The sequence below is a fragment of the Rhamphochromis sp. 'chilingali' genome (assembly GCF_963969265.1).
Source record: "Rhamphochromis sp. 'chilingali' genome assembly, chromosome: 16".
Lineage (NCBI taxonomy): Eukaryota > Metazoa > Chordata > Actinopteri > Cichliformes > Cichlidae > Rhamphochromis > Rhamphochromis sp. 'chilingali'.
This window is the reverse complement of record NC_137943.1, coordinates 14,317,155-14,325,298: the sequence shown is the minus strand read 5'-3', so window position 1 is coordinate 14,325,298 and position 8,144 is coordinate 14,317,155.

Here is an 8,144-nt window from a genome sequence, read left to right as displayed (position 1 = left end):
GTAAAATACTTATATGTGATAAGAAAAGCGGACACACACACACACACACACTTGTTTTATTAGCAGAGGTGTGCTTTGCCCTCTGTGGCTAAGCTGTTTTTTTGTTTTGTTTTGTTTTGTTTTGTTTTTTTGTTTTGTTTTTATTTATATTTGCAGATGTATTTTTATCAATCAATAATACTGATTGCTATTGGCAAATAATACTTTTTTAGATATAACTATAATATAGAAGGACTTTTTTTTAATTAAAATTAAATCTTCCATTCCAACGAGTCTTTCTGGATTCCATAAAGCTCCGTGGTTAAGCCCCCCCCCCCCCCCCCCCCCCCCCCCCCCCAAGATGATATTGATCTCATCGCTCTATATATCGATCATCGATCATTTCAGCCTCCATCGGTGCTGTTTCCTAAACACTGAGGCATTTGTTTGAGATCGTTTCAGCGGTGACCTGTAGCGTGTGAATGTTTGACAACAGAAAAATGCTGAAAAATAAATGTCAGCTGTTTGTTTTCTGTTCAAGACAACAGCAAAAAATAAATAAAACATAAAACATAAACTCAGCGCGGTTAATAATAATATCCGCCTTGGCCTTTAATTTGGATTCTTGCATTGACGAGGTCCACAAGCAAGAGTTTTTATTCCGTTTTTATTGTTTCATTCGTTGTCGGTATGTGGTACCAAGCCGGAGCTAAACGATCGCAACACATTACACCACACTTTTACGCGCGCGTGTGTGATTGCCAGTGTTGGATGATTGTCAGTGTGTGTGTGTGTGTGTGTGTGTGTGTGTGTGTGTGTGTGTGTGTGTGTGTGTGTGTGTGTGTAGGATGTTGTAGCTGTATATTCCTGGATTTTTCAGCCAGGTATATTGTATTCAGTGCAGTTTTGATAAACGCAGTGTGGATCTGAGAAAAGTCGCGGTTCCTGTTGCATATACAGGGAACCCATTATAACAGAGCAGTAATAAATGTAGCACAACACAGGAAATGATTAGAACCAAATTAAATGTTTCATATGTAGCTTCTGGATGAAAAGAATCTGCTTTCTACAGTTCATCAGCAGAAAAAAAATACATGGTTATAATAATACACAGTGCAGATATTTATCAAAGAAAGACTGACTAGCAAAACCAAAAATGTCCTCAGGCGCATCATTGGTTACCCCGCAGCCTATTTATTGGCAAACACAATAATGGCTTCAGAAACTTTGCTGTATGGTTATCAAAACATGTTAAATTAACTGCATTCTGTGCAAATCTATACTTATTGATTGTAATTTTGTTTCTGTGAGATATGCAATCCACAGCCAAAAATCTAAGCCGTCCACGTGAGGCAGAAACACGAAAGTTTACAAAAAAATATACAAATTTGAAACGAGGTTTTCAGCGTTTTTTAGCTGGTGTGTTGTCAGGAACTGGTGAACGTGCAGCATCCTGTTGGATAAATCCAGCACAGACATTTCACACTCACAGTTGGGGAGCAATAAAGTAAAAGAGTGCATGAAAGAGTGTATATAACGAAGGATTAAATGATATATATAAACATTTAAATTTATCATTTAATTCTTTGTTACTTTTTAAGTAAATGCGTTTTAATTTTCAAATATTGAGTCAGTCAGTGTCACAGTATATCTTTTTAAAATTCACATAATGAGAAATGCTTTGATAAATTTTTTTAACTTTCTTTGCTATCAGAAGAAACCTCTCTCAGTTTTTCTTACAACATGTGAGACATTGTGAAATTAGCATGATGTTGAAAACCTTGTTTGGAGTGAGGAAAATAAATGTAATCTCCAGTGTTCTGGTTTAAACCTGATATGAAACACTTTATAGATTCATTAAGCGGCGTCTGGGTTTTGCCTGTAACAGTTATATTGCTGTAGTCTGCATATTTTCTAAAGCCTGCTTCTGTCTATAGATAAATTAATTTAATTCGTCTTTGGGTGAGGGAACAATAAAGCCTAAAGACTGAAACTCTGTAGCCTCACTATAGAAATATGTTGGCCTTTTTTTAAATGCAATACGACAGAGAAAAAAATGGAATCATTTAAATATAAGATCCTCATACTTCTGTAGTGTTTGTAAAACAATTAAAAAAACAAACAAACATAAGACTTAAAGTGCATGTTTGCTTTTGCATGTTTTGGTGCTGTTAAGGACTGTGAAGGATCTTAATGGTTAAAGAAAATTAATTTTAATACTGAAATACAGAATACATATTTTAACTCTATATTTTAAATCAAGGATAAACTCCCTGCTTGAGATCCTGAGACCCCACTTTCTCTTTTATTTCTAACTCTCTTTTTTTCAGAATTTCCCAACACAGTAATGGCGACATTTTCATCAATCACATTTTTTTATCAAGTGAAAATGCACAGGAGTACAACTTCTCTAGCATCCATATCCTCACAGGCACCGGTTGCTAAGTAACAGAAGGAGAGATGTATTGAGATTGAGATAGAATAGTCAATCAATTCTCCTGTGTGTGTGTGTGTGTGTGTGTGTGTGTGTGTGTGTGTGTGTGTGTGTGTGTGTGTGTGTGTGTGTGTGTGTGAGAACGCCTGCTGCTGCAGTTTGTTGCAGCCTTTAAGAAAAACACTGAGAACAAATGTGTGTTTTCACAGCTCAGAAGTGATGCAAAAGTATTTGAAATGTCTCTTTATTGTAAATAATGTAATCTTCCTAATGGATCACAAATGCTAGGAGAGACCACACTTGTCATTTTTAATCCACGAATATAATGAGAGCGACATCTTCAACCGCTTTATATCCAGAGGTCAAAGGTCACCTCAGCTCTCCTCCAGGGATTTGATCAGTTTTTCATCTGCCATTAGAGGCTTTTGGGGAAAAGTCTTATCTTCACCACACAGAAGTGAAGCAACAGCTTGTTAGGCAAACGTGCCACTGGAAAAACCTTGTGGCGCCCAAAAGGGGCGGATTGGACCTCATTTGTTTCTCCCAAATCAAAGAGCTCCACCAAGAAGAGAAATAAATAAAACATTCCTGACCTCGGCAGACTTTGTTTGTCCTGAAACCAATGAAACAGAACAAGACGCAACACATGACATGGAAATCAGGTGTTTGTGTTTTTTTAATTGTGTGTTTGTGGAGCTTTCTACGGATTAGGTGTGCTGATTTTAATACATGGTGAAACAAATAAGGGACTTGATGCTTAGAAAGGAAAATACTTTAAAGGTTCTGCAATCTCTGCAGCCAGAACCTAGTGAGTGCGGTCTGTGCCTGGGAAGATGACATGGAAAATGCACACGATTTTTTTGCCAAAGGCACCAAAAGGATTAACCCAAGAACTTCCTGTTTTATAAATTTGGGCTATAACCAAAACAACAGGAAAGTGAGGATGTAAACCTCTTTTGTGAGCCACCTTCATGCCTGCTTCCCTCAGGTCTCCTCCAGCAGGAGGCGAAGAAATATGCCGGTTTCATACACTCCATCGATTTTCCCCTCGAACAAAGACAGACAGGGAGAAAGAGAGAGAGCGATGGAAGCGGTGAGCGGAGAGCAGAGTGAAAGAAATGAAAGATAGATGAAGAGCGTTTACCTCGATGGTAAATTTTCTTGTTTCGTCTGCCCGGTGGAATATATCTGGCAATTACTGGCAACTAGAGAAGGAGATGCGAGGATGTAGCTCTATTATTGGGCTAAATTCAAGGTTCTGTGTGCGTACTTCTGATGGGAACATACTCATCAAGCCGATGTCGAGCTCCAAACGTTGAAAAAGCACAGTTTAATGTGAGAGTGAGTGTGACACAGGGCAACACAAACACAGAGCAACAGGAAAGACGGCGAAGAGAAGTTGGGGGGTTGGGGGGGGAGTTGGGCTGGTGTTAAGGTGATTAGTCTGGTGGGTTGGCGATAGAGAGAGTTGATCAATAACCTATCGATCGCCCATTGCAAGTGTCAGGGGGGTAGTGGGAAAGAGAAGGAGGGTGAGAGAAAGGATAGGGAGGGAGTCAGCCCTGGCTTGACTTTTAAAAATCCTTTACTCCGCTGATGACAAATAACCCATTAGACTGCAGGAGAGCTGGAAAATGTGAAAATCCCCCCCTGCTGCACATACACACACACACACATACATACACACACACACACACGTGCACCTGCTTTGCCCCAATGTTGCAAATATTTCTCGGTTTCAAATAAGCGTGCTACAGACCGTTTTTCAACAAAGCCTGCGTGGAAAGGAAAAATCATTTCTGTAAGTAGTGTGGAGGAACTATTGAGCTCAGTGCAGAAAAGTTACTTAGCAGACCATTACTTCAAAGAATTCCTCAAGGCTGAAATATTCGCTGGAGCACGGAGCACTCGATACCCACCCTAAAACCTTTTCAAATGTTCTGCAATAAGTCTGTTAGAAATGGGTGACAAATTTGAATGCGACCGAAAGCAGTGCAGAAACAGAGTGGGCTGTTTGCGCTCAGATTTTTCTTTAAAGTGAGCAGTGAGTTTTGAGTTGCAAAATTATGTAAAAATGAATGTGTGTTTTATCGGTGTGTGTCTTGTTTGTAGCTTTGGGGAGATAAATGAAATGAGGTCTTGTTAAAATAATGAGAGGTGCTGAGAAACGGTCTCTTGGGCGTCCCCTTTGAGCCAAGAACAGCGTTAATTAGTCTTAAAAAATGAACACAGAGAGAAATTTATTTTTCAAAAACTATTAGGACCGGGCTAATGAACCCATTTGACAGTGAAGGATGATACTGCATCCCTGTTTTTTACGCTCAAGTAAATGGACTGGTTCTTCTATATCTTATTTTCTACTCTTTTTAGGCAAAACATGATTTATTCCCTTCCCTCAATTAGATCTAACATTCACATCACTTGGGGTTCAGTATCTTGCCCAAGGATACTTTGGCATGCAGACTGGAGCAGCCAGGGATCGAACCACCAACTACCTCCTGAGCTACAGCCACCGTGTATGTGTCATGTATCATGTATGTGTGTCACCAAGAAAGGGGTCACGGTGTTACAAGGTTTGTTGCTCCCTGGTGTGGTCCAGCCCTACAGGATGGGGTCAGAGGTGAAGAGTCTCTGAGTACTTGGAAAAATCAGAGTATAAAGGACGGCAGCGGAGGACTGAATGGTTATTGAATAAGCCATTATTTTTTATTATCCACCGGAAGTCTTTCATGATGGGTTAAAGGGTCCGAGATTGTTGTCAGGATTTGGTGTGTGTGCATGACGTGTGTGCACGGAAAGAAAAAAACAACAGCTCTTTTCTCATCATGGCTCTCAGTTGTAAAACACTTTCTCTTTGCAGAGGCTTGGAGTTCTGATGGCAGACAGACAATGATGGATTCTCCTCGCGCTAGGCCTCAGTTCTCAAACAGCCATTATCATTACGGACCCTGCTGACTGCAGGGCTCATTTGGACAAACGGAGGGGGCTGTTGATATTTGAGGGAAGCCACGTGTAAGAGTGATGAGGAATACATAGCCTCTTTGCCCAGTTCCCTCTTTCTCATGCACACTCTTCTCTCTCTCATCCTTTTTCCAGCTTTCATTTGCCCTGTTTTTTCCCGTTTTACTTCCCCTGCCTCTCTTTCTCTCGCTCTCTCCTTCCTGTGTCCTTGTCTCCTCTGTGTACCCCCCCCCCCCCCCCCACACACACACACACACACACACACACACACGTGTACGCTGCCCTCTAAGACTGCCCTGCCCCCACACAGTGTCTCTCTCAAATTAATGTGAAGATATTGACAAGTGATGGGCTTAGAAGGTATAGATCATCAGGAGGGAGAGGAAAAGAGAGACGAGACCAAGCTGAACTGCTCCTTACTAAATGAGGGCTTTCCCTGTTGCTACCCAGCAGCTTAAGTCTGTAAGTGGTGGCTGCAGAAGTGCAGCAGTTAATCAGGTGTTTCTCATACTCGGTCTTCAAGAAAGCGTGATGGGTGGAGGCGAGAGGTAAAACAATGACTTTTTCAGGCTTACATACACAAAGTATAAAATAAAAGCCAGGCACATAAATATGTGTCACACTTGCACACTACTCTGTGCAAACTGGATAAAGCTGCTAACAATAAGCAGAGGACCACTTGGTCAATATGCCAGTTACCCAGATGAAGGTAAGGAAAGGGCAAATCATAGCCAATCAGTGAAGAGCTTTCACTGTCCTCTAGCAAGAGCTGACCCCCTGACCCTATTTGATGACCCTCAGGCCAAAGGTCAACACTCCAGGGGTCAGAGGGCATCGCCATAGACTGGCCAGAGAGGCACTGTCATGGCAACAGCACTGCCTAAAGAATGGTAAGGTGTGGCCAGCATGTGGATTGGAAGATGGGGATGTGATGGTACCTGATTTGTTACTAACTTAAATTTGAGGGGTTTTCCGTTTTATTGTTGTGTACATAAAATACATTTTATACCTCTGCTCTGGTACCTATGGAAATTTGTTAACCTGGGTTCTTTTCTGATGTCACGGCTCTCATGTCTTTGATTTGTCAGCGGTTTAACCGCTTCACTCATTTCCCTCATTCAAATGTGTGTTTGAAACTCAAGGGGAGTAAATAGACAAATTAATCAAATGTGTACACAAGAACTTCTTTCTTCCCCAATAAGTCATCTAAGTCATCCAAAGTCTGGTAAGATTAACGTTGTGACCCTTTACAAGGAGCCTGAACTTTAGCTTTAGAACAAGTGAATTGCCCCTTGTTACTAAACCCTAAGTAATAAGTGAGGTCAGTTTTTTCAATGCTTAAATCCTTCATATTTTAAATAAATTATTCCAGTTTACATAACTGGTATTTTGTATTGGACACAGCATTTACATACGCAAAAAAAGATTCTTTCCTCATGAAGTAAAAATTTTGAATAAAATGTAACTGGACTATATAGAAATCAATAGGGAAGGAAATATATAAATTAATACAATTCAAGGAAATATTCATGGTGTACCAATCGCATCATTTTCATTATACTAAAATCCATTAAATTCAAATACATTGTTTTTCTGTAACAAAATCACATAGAAAATGTTATATGTAATTAAATTACTATAAGTCAACAATATATATTTTAAGTGCATTTTTGGACTTCTGTGTTTCATATAAAGCCTGTTCTGGATGTTTATTTCATTCTGTTGCTTCTGTTAATCACCTGTTTTAAGAGCCGGTGTACCTTTTGTACCGGAATCCATGCTGGGTTGCACCATCTTGTGGTGGTTGTGCGCACAGCTCCTGTGGTATTGCTGCTTCTATTAAACTTAGCTGCTAGTATATCAAGTACAATTGTGTTAGTCCATTAATTCACTTATGGACTTTTAAGTTGGTTGCCAACATAGAGATGTACTTGTCTGGTTCCAGTGTAATATTAAATGAGCAAATGGTAAACTTATCATTACTCAATAGTCCACGTTTTTGTCTGGGTTCAACCTCACCTCATGGTACAAACAGCATGAAATAGAAAAACTGAGGGGTAAAGTTTTTCTATTGACCTTTCCTGCTCAGCAATACTCAGTTGAGTAAGCCTATTTGTAGGCTGTGTAACTCTGTAGAGGTGTAACATGTGGACTAAAGTGAAAGTAAATTAAAGTGAACAAAGGATATTCAAAAGTCCTGTCCCTAATTGTACACTGTAGCGCTGTCAAAGTAACTGCTGTTTACTGCTAACAGGCATGTTTCCAGTAGCGCAGAGGCATTGAAAAGAGAGAGGTTGGTATGAGAATTTGCCCTGAGAGCACAAGAGCTACAAAACTTTCAAAGAGAAATTGGGCAATGCTATTAGCAGTTACAGGCCTGCTGCAGCCGATCCCTCATCTCCCTACTTGAACCTTCACTCAGGTTATTCAGGTACAGTCAAGAAGGACAGCACATCACGTTGCTCTTTCTTTCCATGTGTGTGTAGGAATATACATTACTGTGTGTACAGCTACATAGGTAATGCATATTCAGTTCAATTAAGTTCTGTTTTATTTATATAGAACCAAATCACAACAAAAGTTGCCTCAAGGTGCTATACACTGTAAGCTACACACCCAACAATAATACAAAGAAAACAGAGAAAAACGCGATGACCAAGCCCTTAGGCGACAGTGGGAACGAAAAAGTCAGTTTTAGCAGAAAGAAACGTGCCACTTGTAATTTCATTGTACCTGTGACAACGACAATAATGACATTCTGATTCTGATT